This window comes from Cetorhinus maximus, chromosome 16, assembly GCF_964194155.1.
Source record: "Cetorhinus maximus chromosome 16, sCetMax3.hap1.1, whole genome shotgun sequence".
Classification (NCBI taxonomy): domain Eukaryota; kingdom Metazoa; phylum Chordata; class Chondrichthyes; order Lamniformes; family Cetorhinidae; genus Cetorhinus; species Cetorhinus maximus.
Genome location: NC_135894.1, coordinates 7,938,308 through 7,951,923, shown reverse-complemented (window position 1 = coordinate 7,951,923; position 13,616 = coordinate 7,938,308).

Below are 13,616 nucleotides of genomic sequence, written 5' to 3'. Positions count from 1 at the left end.
GGGGTTACGTGATTGTAATGCCATTGAACGTCAAGTGGTTAGATTCTCTCTTGTTGGAGATGGTCATTTCCTGGCACTTGTGTGGTGTGAGTGTTACTTGCCACTTGTCAGCCCAAGTCTGGATATTGTCCTGCTCTTCCTGCATTTGGATGTGGACTGCTCCATTATCGTGAATGGTGCTGAACTTTGTGCAATCATCAGCGAACATCCCCACTTCTGGCCTTATCATGGAAAGAAGGTCATTGATGAAGCAGCTGAAGGTGGTTGGGCCGGGGACACTATCCTGAGGAACTCCTGCAGTGATGTCCTGGAGCTGAGATGACTGGTCTCGAGCAACCACAACCATCTTCCTTTGTGCTAGGCATGACTCCAACCAGTGGAGATTTTCCCCCGATTCCCATTGAATCCTGTTTTGCTAGGGCTCCTTGGTGTCACACACTGTCAAATGTGGCCTTGATGTCAAGGGAAACCACTTTCACCTTACCTCGAGTTCAGCTCTTTTGTCCATGTTTGAATCAAGGCTGTAATGAGGTCAGGAGTTGAGTGGCCCTGGCGGAACTCAAACTGGGCTTCACTGTGCAGGTTACTGCTAAGCAAGTGCTGCTTGATGGCACTGTTGCTGACCCCTTCCATTCCTTGACTATTGATCGAGAGTAGACTGATGGGGAGGTAATTGGCCGAGTTGGATTTGTCCTGATTTTTGTGTACAGGATGTGCCTGGGCAATTTTCCACGTAGCTGGATTGATGCTAACGTTGTAGTTGTATTGGAATAGCTTGACTAGGGGCAGGGCAAGTTCTGGAGCATAAGTCTCCAGTATTATTGCCGGGGTACATATTCTTTGCTGTATCCAGTGCCTTCAGTCGTTTCTTGATATCACGTGGAGTGAATTAAATTGGCTGTAGACTGGCATCTGTGATGCTGGGGAGCTCCGGAGGAGGCCGAGATGGATCATCCACACGGCACTTCTTGCTGAAGATTGTAGCAAATGCTGCAGCCTTATCTTATGCACTGATGTGCTTGGCTTCCCCATCATTTGAGGATGGGGATATTTGTGCAGCCTCCAGTGAATTTTTTAACTGTCTGCTGCCCTTCACTTCCTTTTGTATTCGGGCAGCTCGGTCGGGAGCAACCGAGCCATTCTTGGTGATGGACGTTGAAGTCTCCCTCCCAGAATACATTTTGCACCCTTTCCACCCTCAGTGGTTCCTCCAAGTGGTGTTCAAGCACTGTGTCCCTACTGAGTAACACATTATGCCCTGTGTGTTAGTTTATATAAAAAGATACTGAAACAATGCAGGTTTGCAGGGAGTTGTCTCATCCCTACTTAGGCAGGAAGGAAGCACTGATTCATCAGCTGAGGGAGGGCGGTACGTGGAATTCAGCAGGAGGTTTCCTTGCCCATGTTTGACCAGGAGGCTTCATGGTGTCTGGAGGTGATGTTGAGGAATCCCAGGGCAACTCCCTGTTGACTGTGTATACCACCGTACTACCACCTATGCTGGGACTGTCCTTCCAATAGGGCTGGGCAGGGCATACCCAGGAATGTTGATGGTGTCTGGGACATTATCTGTAAGATATGATTCCGTGAGGATGACTGTGTCAGGGCTGTTGCTTGACCAGCCTGTGAGACAGCTCTCCCAATTTTGGCACTAGCCGCAGTCTGCTGGTAAGGAGGACTTTGCAGGATTGTGAGGGCTGAGTTTGCCGTTGTCATTTCCGGTTTCTAGATCGATGCCAGGTGGACGGTCCAGTTTCGATGCTTTTTTGGGGATTTGGTGCAGTTTGGTTCAGCTGAATGGCTTGCTAGAGGGCATTTAAGAGTCAACCACATTGCTGTGGGTCTGGAGTCACATGTAGGCCAGACCAGGTAAGGACGGCAGATTTCCTGCCCTAAAGATTATTAGTGAACCAAATGGGCTTTCACAACATTCGTCAATGGTTCCGTGCTCAATAAACTTTTAATTCCAGATTTTTATTGGATTCAAACTACAACATTTGCCTCCTGCGTCTCTGTATTACAAGTATAGCGGGAATCTCACTATGCCGTTGTGTTGGCATTGCAGGTGGAATATGCTAGAAGCTGTTTTACTGGTGCTCGGTTGTAGGCACCATATCTTGTGGTTGTCACCCAGCTTTGTTGCACCATAGTTAAATGAATCTTCGAGCTTCGGGGTATGGATCTGTAGGACACTGCAGATAACATCTGGATAGATTAACTCTCAGAACCAGGTTGGAGGTAAAAACAGAAAATGCTGGAAAAACTCAGCAGGTCTGTCACTGACTCTGGACAGAGAAACAGAGTTAACATTTCCAGTCCATATGACTTTTTCAGAGCTAAAGAGAAGTGGAAATGTGATGGATTTTATACTATTTAAGAGGGGGCAGAGCAGGTGGAGCAAAATAGAAGGTTAGGGTTAGGTGGGAGCTCAGGAGAGGTGGACGAGGATGTCATGGACAGAAACAAAGGGAGTGTTAATGGTGGTGGTAAGAGCTAAAGAAGGTGCTGATCATGGCAGAAAGGTAATAGAAGAACAAGGCATAGCGCTGTGTGAAAGCACAACATATACAGAAAACAGTGACAGATGGTCCCTCTGGGGGGGGAGAGATGGTGGTGCAAAAAGGATAAAAAAAGAATATATAGATTAAAAATAAATAAAAGTAAAGAAGTATTTTCTTTAAATGAGTAAAAACGGGGGTAAAGATGGAGGAGAGAGAGAGAGAAACAGAGTTACACAGAAACAGGCCCTTCATGTCCGTGCCAGCCTTCAAGCACTTATCTATTCTAATCCCATTTTCCAGCACTTGTCCTGGAGCCCTGTCTGCTATGGTGTTTCAAGTGCTTATCTAAACACTACTTAAATGGTGTGAGGGTTCCTGTCTCTACCACCCCCTCAGGGAGTGTGTTCCAGATTCCAACCACCCTCTGGGTGAAAAAAAAAAATCCTCAAATCCCCTCTAAACCTCCTGCACCTCACGTTAAATTGATGCCCCCTCGTTATTGACAACTCTGCTAAGGGGAAAAGTTTCTTCCTATCTACCCTATCTACACCTCTCATAATTTTGTATACCTCTATCAGGAACCCCCTCAACCTTCTCTGCTCTAAGGAAAACAACGCTAGCTTATCCAGTCTCTGTCCAAAGCTAAAATGTTGCAGCCCACGCAACACGCTGGTGAATCTTGTCTGCACCCTCTCTAGTGCAATCATCTCCTTCCTATGGCAACCAGAAGTGCACACAGTAATCCAGCTGTGGTCTAACTAGCGTTTTACACAGCTCCAACATTACCGCCCTCTTCTTATATTCTATGGCTCGGCTAATAAAGGCAAGTATTCCATATGCCTTCTAATCCCCCTTATCTACCTGTGCTGCTACCTTCAGGGAACTTTGGACATGTACACCAAGGTCCCTCTGATCCTCTGTACTTCCTAGGCTCCTACCATTCATTGTGTATTCCTTTGCCATGTTAGTCCTCCCAAAATGCATCACCTCACACTTCTCAGGATTAAATTCCATTTGCCACTGCTCTGCCCATCTTACCAGCCCACCAATATCTCACTATTACAGGACTATCCTCCTCACTATGTACAACACCACCAATTTTCGCGTCATCTTCAAACTTACTGTTCATACTTCCTATATTCATGTCTAAATCATTAATGTACAGAACAGACAGCAAGGGTCCAATAACTGATCCCTGCAGTACATCACTCGTTACAGGATTCCAATTGCAAAAACAACCTTTGACCCTGACACTCTGCCTCCTGGCACTAAGCCAATTTCGGATCCAATTTGCCAAATTGCCCTGGATCCAATGGACTCTTACTTTCTTGCTCATTCTCCCATCTGGAGCCTTGTCAAAAACCTTACTTAAGTCCACGTTGACTTCATCAACTTCACTACCCTCATCTACAAACGTAGTCACCTCCTCGAAAAATTCAAACAAATTTGTTAGACATGATCTCCCCCTGACAAAGCCATACTGACTATCCCAGATTAATCCCTGCCCCTGCGAGTGGAAATTAATCCTGTGCCTCATATTTTATTCCCAATAGTTTCCCTACCACTGATGTTAGACTCACTGCCCTGTCATCACCTGGTTTATCCATACTAGGCTTCTTGAATAATGGTGCCAAATTCGGTGTCCTCTAGTCCCCTGGAGCCTCTCTTGTAGCCAGAGAGGATTTGAAAATTAGTGCCAGAGCCCCTGCAATCTCCTGCCTTGCCTCACAAAGCAGCCATGGGTACATCTCACCTGTGCCTGGGAATGTATCTACTTTTAAGCTTGCTAAAACCACTAATACCTTTTTCTTCAATGTTAATTTCTTCAAGCATATCACAGTGCCCTTCCCTGATTTCTACACCTACATTGTCCTTCTCCATAGTGAACAAGGCTGAAAAGTAATCGTTCAAAACCTCACTCTCTGGCTCCACGCAGATTGCCACTTTGGCCCCAAGTGGGCTATATTCTTCCCCTGGTTATCCTCTTGCCCTTAATATATTTATAAAATGCCTTCGGATTTTCCTTTATCTTGTCCGCCCGTGTTTTATCATGTCCCTGTTTTGCTCTTCTAAGTATTTAATTACTCCTGCGCCCCACCCCACACCCACCCACACTTTCTTGACTCCTCGAGGGCTTCTGTTGTTTTCAGCCCTCTGTATCTGACATAAGCCACCTTTATAAACTTATTCAATGTGCTATATCCCTTTGACATGCAGGTTTCTTGGACTTGTTGGTCCTACCCTTAACCTTCAGGGGAACATGTTGGCCCTGAACTCTCACTATTGCCTTTTTGAATGACTCCCACTGCTCTGATGTAGACTTTCACACAAGTAGCTGCTCCTACTCCACTTTGGCCGGAACCTGACTTATTGTATTGAAACTGGCCTTCACCTTTCCAGCCCATCTTTGTCCTTTTCCATAACTACCTTAAATTTCAGAGTTGTGGTCACTGTCGCTGAAATGCTCCCCCACTGACACTTCTCCCACTTGCCCGGCTTCATTCCCAAAGATTAAGGCCAGGACTACCCATTCTCTTGTGGGACTTTCTACATGCTGGCTCAAAGAGCTCTCCTGGATCCACTTTAAGAATTCCACCATTCACATCATGACCAGCCCAGTTAATATCGGGGAATTTGAAATCTCATATTATTATCCTATTACTTTTACACTTCACCTAGATTTCCCTACATATATGCTCCTCTCTCTCCCCCTGAAGGTTTGGAGGCCGAAAGTACACTCCCAGCAAAGAGATTGCCCCCCCTTTTTGTTTTTTAAGTTCCACCCATATGGCTTCATTTGAGGAATCTTCTATGATATCATCCCACTTTACTGCAGCAATTGACCCTTGATCAATAGGGCAATGGCACCTCCTCTTTTACACCCTGGGATGTTTGTCCTGTTCCCAGTTCATGAGCAACTCTCCGACTTGTACAGGCCCCAACTTCGCCAGAAACAGACCCAATAATTCCGGAAACTAAAGCTCTCCCTCTTGCACCATCTCTTCAGCCACGCATTCATCCTTTCTATCTCCTATTCCTATACTCACTAGCACAAAGTTCATGGTCTGAAGTTGTTGTGCTTAATGTTCACTTCAAAAGGCCGTAAAATACCCAATCAAAAGATGAGGTGCCGTTCCTCCGGTTTGCCTTGGGCTTCACTGGAGCATTGCAGGAGCCACGGACGGACATGTGGGCATGGGAGCAAGGTGATGTGTTGAATTGGCAAGCAACCGGAAGGTCTGGGTCATGCTTGCAGACTGAGTGAAGGTGTTCTGCAAATGGATCCCCCAGTCAGCGTTTAGTCTCACCAATATAGAGGAGACTGCTTCGGGATCAGCGAATACAGTCGGCAAAATTGAAGGAGGTGAAAGTGAAGCGCCCTTTCTCCTGAAAGGAGTATTTGGGGCCTTGGATCATGAGAACGGAAGCAGTAAATGACGAGGTGTTGCACCATCTGAAATTGCATGGGAAGGTGCCATTGAAAGGCGATGAGGATTTGAGGGGTGATGGAGGAGTGGACCAGAGTGTCTCAGAGGGAATGCTCCCTATGGAACGCTGACAGGGGGTGAGGAAAAGATTTGTTTTGTGGTGGCCTCATGTTGGAGATGACAAAAATAGTGGGGGATGATCCTTTGAATATGGATCCTGGTGGGGTGAAAAGTGAGGACACGTGGGACCCTATCAGGGTTGTGGGTGACAGGGGAAGGGGTGAAGGCAGAAATGTGGCAAACAGTTCCTCTGACATGTCTTCCTCCTTCCTTAACTGAGGTTTTCCACCCACGGTGGTTGACACGGCCCTCAACCGTGTCTGGCCCATCTCCCTCGCATCCGCCCTCACACCTTCTCCTCCCTCCCAGAAACATGATAGGGTCCCCTTTGTACTCACTTATCACCGCACCAGCCTGTGCATTCAAAGGATCATCCTCCGCCATTTCCGCCAACTCCAGCATGATGGCATCACCAAACACATCTTCCCTTCACCCCCCCTGACGGCATTCCGCAGGGATCGTTCCCTCCGGGACACCCTGGTCCACTCCTCCATCACCCCCTACACCTCAACCCCCTCCCACGGCACCTTCCCATAAAAAGCAGAAGGTGCAACACCTGCCCCTTTACTTCCCCTCTCCTCATTGTCCAAGGGCCCAAACACTCCTTTCAAGTGAAGCAGCATTTCACTTGCGCTTCCCGCAATTTAGTCTACTGCATTCGTTGCTCCCAATGCAGTTTCCTCTATATTGGAGAGACCAAACGCAGACAGGGTGACCGCTCTGCAGAACATCTTCGGTCTATCCGCAAGCATGACCCAGACCTCCATGTAGCTTGCGATTTCAACACTCCACCCTGCTCTCATGCCCACATGTCCGTCCTTGGCCTGTTGCATTGTTCCATTGAAGCCCAACGCAAACTGGAGGAACAGCACCTCATCTTCCGACTCGGCACTTTACAGCCTTCTGAACTGAATATTGAGTTGAACAATTTTAGATGATGAACTCTCTCCTCCATCCCCACCCAGTTTCCGATCCCACCTTTTCCAATAATTTACATATATTTTTCTTTTCCCACCTATTTCCATTATTTTTAAATGTATTTCCATCCATTGTTTTATCTCTATATTTTAGCCTATTTCGATCCCTTCCCCCCACCCCACCCCCACTAGGGCTCCCTGTACCTTGCTCGTCCTGCTTTCTACCCTTAATGTCACCATTTGCACATTCCTTAGCTAATGTCACCACCGTCAACACCTCTTTGGTCCTTTTGTCTATGACATCTTTTGGCAATCTCCACCAATCACTGGCCCTCTATCCAGCTCTACCTGTCCCACCCCCCCCCCCCACCCCCCCACCCCCCTCCCCCTTAAAGCAGCTTATATTTCACCTCTTTTCTATTTTCCTTAGTTCTGACGAAGAGTCATTCGGACTCGAAAAGTTAACTGTGTTCCTCTCCGCAGATGCTGCCAGACCAGCTGAGTTTTTCCAGGTATTTTTGTTTTTGTTCTCTTGTGCTATAATCGTTCTATGTTGCAAGCAAGGATGATAAGGGGGAATCTGTAGATGTGGTGCACTGGATTTCCAAAAGGCATTTGATAAGGTGCCACATTAAATGTTACAGCACCAAATAGGAGTTAATGATGGTGGGGGTAACACAATAACATGGTAGAGGATTGGTTAGTTAACAAGATGCAGGGAGTCAGAATAAGTGGTTCAATTTTAGGCTGGCAAGTTGCAACTAGTGGAGTGCCACAGGGATCAGTGCTGGGGCCTTAACTATATCCAAATTATATCAATAACTTGGATGAAGGAACCGAATGCATGGTAGCTTAAGTTTGCTGATGACACAAAAATAGGTAGGAAAATAAGTTGTTAAGAGAACATCAGAGTTTACGAAGGGGTTTATACAGGTTAAGTGAATGGGCAAAAATTTGGCAGATGGCGTACAATATAGAAAAAAAATGAACTTGTCCATTTTGGCAGGAAGAACAGAAAAGCAGAATATTATTTAAATTAACAGAGATTGCAGAGCTCTGTGTACAGAGGGATTTGAGTGCACTGGGAGATGAATCACTAAAGATTAGCACGTTAGTTCAGCCAGTGATTAGGAAGGCAAATGGAATGAAGATAGGACAAAGCTGGATCAGTGTGGGGTGCGGGGCTGGGTCAGTGGGGGGTGCGGGGCTGGGTCAGTGGGAGGTGTCGGGCTGGGTCAGTGGGGGGGTGCGGGTCTGTGTAGTGGGATGCGGGGCTGGTTCAGTGGGGGGTGCGGGGCTGGGTCAGTGGGAGGCGGGTGCGGGGCTGGGTCAGTGCGGTGTGCAGGGCTGGGTCAGTGGGGTGTGCGGGGCTGGGTCAGTGGAGGGTGCGGGGCTGGGTCAGTGGGCTGTGCGGGGCTGGGTCAGTGGGGGGTGCGGGGCTGGGTCAGTGGGGGATGCGGGGCTGGGTCAGTGGGGGGTGCGGGGCTGGGTCAGTGGGGGGGTGCGGGGCTGGGTCAGTGGGGGGGTGCGGGGCTGGATCAGTGGGGGGTGCGGGGCTGGGTCAGTGGGGGGTGCGGGGCTGGGTAAGTGGGGGGCGTGGGGCTGGGTCAGTGGGAGGTGTGGGGTGGGTGAGTGGGAGTTGTGGGGCTGGGTCAAAGGGGGGTGCGGGGCTGGGTCAGTTGGGGGAGCGGGGCTGGGTCTGGGGGTTGCGGGGCTGGGTCAGTGGGTGGTGCGGGGCTGGGTTAGTGGGGGGTGCGGGGCTGGGTCAGTGGGGGGTGCGGGTCTGGGTCAGTGGGGGGGGTGCGGGGCTGGGTCAGTGGGGGGTGCGGGGCTGGGTCAGTGGGGGGTGCGGGCCTGGGTCAGTGGGGGGTGCGGGGCTGGGTCAGTGGGGGGTGCGGGGCTGGGTCAGTGGGGGGTGCGGGGCTGGGTCAGTGGGGGGGTGCGGGGCTGGGTCAGTGGGGGGTGCGGGGCTGGGTCAGTGGGGGGTGCGGGCCTTGGTCTGGGGGGTGCGGGGCTGGTCAGTGGGGGGTGCGGGCCTGGGTCAATGGGGGTGCGGGGCTGGGTGAGTGGGGGGAGCGGGTCTGGTTCAGTGGGGGGTGCGGGGCTTGGTAAGTGGGGGGTGCGGGGCTGGGTTAGTGGGGGGTGCGGTGCTTGGTCAGTGGGGTGTGCGGGGCTGGGTCAGTGGGGGGTGCGGGGCTGGGTCAGTGGGGGGTGCGGGGCTGGGTCATTGGGGAGTGCGGGGCCTGGTCAGTGGCGGGTGCGGGGCCGTGTCAGTGGCGGGTGTGGTGCCGGGTCAGTGGGGGTTGGGGGGCCGGGTCAATGGGGGGTGCGGGGCCGGGTCAGTGGGAGGTGCGTATCCGGGTCATTGTGGGGTGCGGGGCTGGGTCAGTTGGGGGTGTTGGGATGTTTCAGTAGGGGGTGTGGGGCTGGGTCAGTGGGGGGTGCGGGGCTGGGTCAGTGGGGGTTTCAGGGTTGTTTCAGTGGGGGGTGGGTGTAATGTGGGTTAAACAGCTGATAACTAAATTTTACATTGTCTCAAGCTTCTTTACAAATTAACGTGGAGAATAAGTTAATTTGTAATTTGGAGAAAAGACTGTTCCGAGACTGAATCATTTTTATACTTCGACAGTGGAGAAATGATAGGACACTGGCTGATAGTTTGATTCGGCACAAGGGTATGGGCAGACATTCAGTGAGACATACAAGTGGAGAAAATGCAACAAATTGCATTTGTATAGCAACTTTCATTAACAAAACATCCCTTGCTGTTTAACAAAAGCAGTGCAGTTCCTTTTGAAAATGCTACCGAGATACTGAAGGAGTACCAGAGCATGTGACCAAAAACTTTGGTCAGAGAGTTAGTGTTTTAAAGGAGAATTTGAAAGGAGGAGAGAAAAGTAACAGAGGCTGAGAGGCTAAGGAAGGGAATTCCAGAGCTCAGAACTTGGCCCCCAGTTTTGGACGATTATCATCCGGACGTGAGACATGTCAAACTTGGAGAGATGGAGGGCAGAGGTGTCGATAGCTTCCAGAGCTGTTCGAGGTTACATAGATAGGACGAGAGGGGCCATGGAGAAATTTGAAATGCTAGGTTGGGGATTTTAAAATGAGATGTTGTGAGACTAGGAGCCAGCGTGGACCAGTAGGCACAGATGATGGATAAAAGAGACTTGTTTAGAGTCAGGATACAGGAAGCAGTGATGAAGTAGAGCTGGGTGTCCTCAGCTTACATGTGGAACCAGGTTGCCAAGGGACAGCGTATTGATGAGAAATAGAAGAGGGCTAACGAGACATCACTGGGAGACTCCAGAGATAATGGTGTGGGAGTGGGAAGAAATTCTTTGGCTGCAATTTAATAGATAAGAATTGATCTGGGAACTTTTGCCGCATTTTCAGGCAGCTGGGTGACAGCAGAGAGGATTTGGAGAAGGATGATGTGGTCAACCATGTCAAAGGCTGTAGACAGGTCGGGAAGGATGAAAATGCTTCATTTCTTACTGTCAGAGCCAGGAAGGGTGTTATTTGTGACTTCAATAAGAGCCGTTTTGATCCTGTGGAATGGTTGCACCTTGATTGGAGGGATTCAAACATGGAATTCCATGAAAGATGGGCATGGATTTTGGTGATAATAACATGTTCAAGGACTTTGAGAGGGAAAAGGAGACTGGAGGTCAGTTGTTTGTAAGGACACAGGGGACAAGCGTGGATTTTTTGAGGAGAAGGATGAGAGCAGGTCGCACATTGTCTAGCAGCCAAAAAATCTACCATCTGTATCACCGTGACATTTGTGAGATTGTAAAATCTCTAACGGTATCCCGCAAATAAATGCTGTGCGTCGCCTCACTGTTTGAAGCTGCCAATGTTCTTCTGATTTTAATATATCCATCTAATCCTTGTATTCGTCTAAGATTTATTACTGAACATCCTAATCTGGGAACATCTATCAGCACCATGGCTGAAGGTCCAAACGAGACAGAATATCCAACAACTACAAAAAGAATGAGAATGGGCACAGGTATGTTCATAAAATACTTCAGAATAAAATTTCTATGCTAACAGATTGACCATATCTTGTGCAAGACCTGCGGCTCATACAGGAAGAGGGAACAGGACAGAGACCTAGTAGAAGGAGTTAAATGAGTTTTCCTCTAAAGGGACATCACAGTCACAGGTTGAGGGAGCCCCTGAGTTCTGGAACTGTTGAGTAGATACCTGGCATTGGTGCCATGTGTGGTCAAATGCTGCCATGATGGCAGGGACAGTCACCTCATCTCAGATCTTGAATCAATAGGCTGCTTACAGAAGAGGGTTCCCTTGTATTGAAGTTTTTATTTTAGTCTCACTCCTGAAAGGTCTGGCTCCAATCTTTTTTACTAAACTCCCTAGTCATAGAGCCATGGGGAGAATTCTACACCAAGGCTGTGCAGTGACCCGCACCACCTCCCTGGATTAAAATTAGGCTACACCAAGCTCCATGTGACTGGGAGTGTCCGAGCCAAATTAACAGCCATAGGGCCATTAATTGGCTCAGAACAAGACTTAAGCTGCTATCAGAAAGGATGTCCCACCTCCGAGAGCGACCTCGTACCAAGTAGCATTCATGCCACACAAGTGCCAAGCAATGATGATCTCCAACAAGATAGAATATAACCATCTCCACTTGACATTTAATGGCATCACCATCATTGAATCGCCCGCTCTCAACATCCTGGGGGTTACCATTGACCAGTAACTGAACTGGATTCGCCATATAAATACTGTAGCTACAAGAGCATGTCAGAAGCTGGGAATTATGAGGAGAGTAACTCACTCCTGACTTCTCAAAGTCTGCCCACCATCTGCAAAGCACAATTTAGGAGTGCAATGGAATATTCTCCCCTTGCCTAGATGTCTGCACCTCCAACAACACTCAAAAATCTACACCATCCAGAACAAAGAGCCCACTTGATCGGCATCCCATCCACCACTTATAACATTTTAAAAATTAATTCATGGGTTGTGGGCTTCACTGGATAGGCCAGCATTTATTGCCCATCCTGAGTTCTAAATTGCCCTTGAGATGATGGTGGTTAGCTCCCGCCTTGAACTGTTGCAGTCTATATGGCGCAGGTATATCCACAGTGCTGTTATGGAGGGAGTTCCAGCAACAGTGAAGGAATGGTGACATATTTTCAAGCCAAGATACTGAGTGGCTTAGAGGAAAACTTCCAGATGGTTGTGTTCCCATCTATTGCTGCCCTTGCCTTCTGAGATTGTAGCGTCTGTGGGTGGAAAGGTGCTGTCTAAGCAGCCTTGGTGAGTTCCTGCAGTTCATCTTGTAGATCGTACACACTATTGCCATTTTGTCGGTGGTGGAGGGAGTGAATGTTTGTGGATGGGGTGCCAATCAACTGGGTTGCTTTGTTCTGGATGCTGTCAAACTTCATGAGTATTCATGGAGCTGCACTCATCCAGGCAAGTGGAGAGTATTCTATCACACTGCTGACTTGTGCCTTGTAGATGGTGGACAGGCTTTGGGGAGTCAGGAGTTGAGTTACTCACTGCAGCATTCCTAGCCTCTGACCTGCTCTTCTAGCCATAGTATTTATGTGGCTAGTTCAGTTCACTTTCTGGTCAATTGTAACCCCCAGGATATTGATGGTGGAGAATTCAGCAATAGCAATGGCATTGAATCTCAAGGGGCGATTGTTAGATTCTCTCTTGTTGGAGATGCTCATTGTCTGATAGTTGTATGGCACAAATATTACTTGCCACTTGTCAGCCCAAGCCTGGATATCACCCAGGCCTTTCTGCACGTGGACATGGACTGCTTCAGTATCTGAGGAGTTGTGAATGATGCTGAACATTGTGCAATCATCAGTGAACATCTCCACTTCAGACCTTATGATGGAATGAATGTCATTGCTGAAGCAGCTGGAGATGGTTGGGCCTAGGGCACTACCCTGAGTAACTCCTGCAGTGATGTCCTGGAACTGAGATGATTGACCTCCAACAACCACATCCATCCATATTTGTGCTTGGTCTGACTCCACCCACTGGAGAGTTTTCCTACTGATTCCCATTGACTACAGTTCTGCTAAGGTTCCCTGATGCCACACCCAGTCAAATGCTGCATTGATGTCAAGGGCAGTCACTTTCATCCCACCTCTGGAGCTCAGCTCTTTTGTCCACGTTTGAAACAAGGCTGTAATGAGGTAAGGAGCTGAGTGACCCTGGCGGAACCCAAATGAGTGTCAGTGAGCAGGTTATTGCTGAGCAATTGCCGCTTGAAAGCACTGTTGCTGACTCCTTCCTTCACTTTACTGATGGTCGCGAGTAGACTGATGGGTAATTGGCCGGGTTGGATTTGTCCTGCTTTTTGTGTACAGGACATAACTGGGCAATTTTTCACATTGTAGGGGCAGATGCCAGTATTGTAGCTGCACTGAAACAGCTTGGCTAGGGGCGCGGCAAGTTCTGGAGCACAAGTCTTCAATACTGTTGCTGGAATATTGTCAGGGCCCATAGCCTTTGCAGTACCTGGTGCCTGCATCTGTTTCTTTATCACGTGGAGTGCATTGAATTGGCTGAAGACTGGCATCTGTGATGCTGGGGGCATCTGGAGGAGTCCGAGATGGATCATCCACTGGGCACTTTCGGCTGAAGATTGT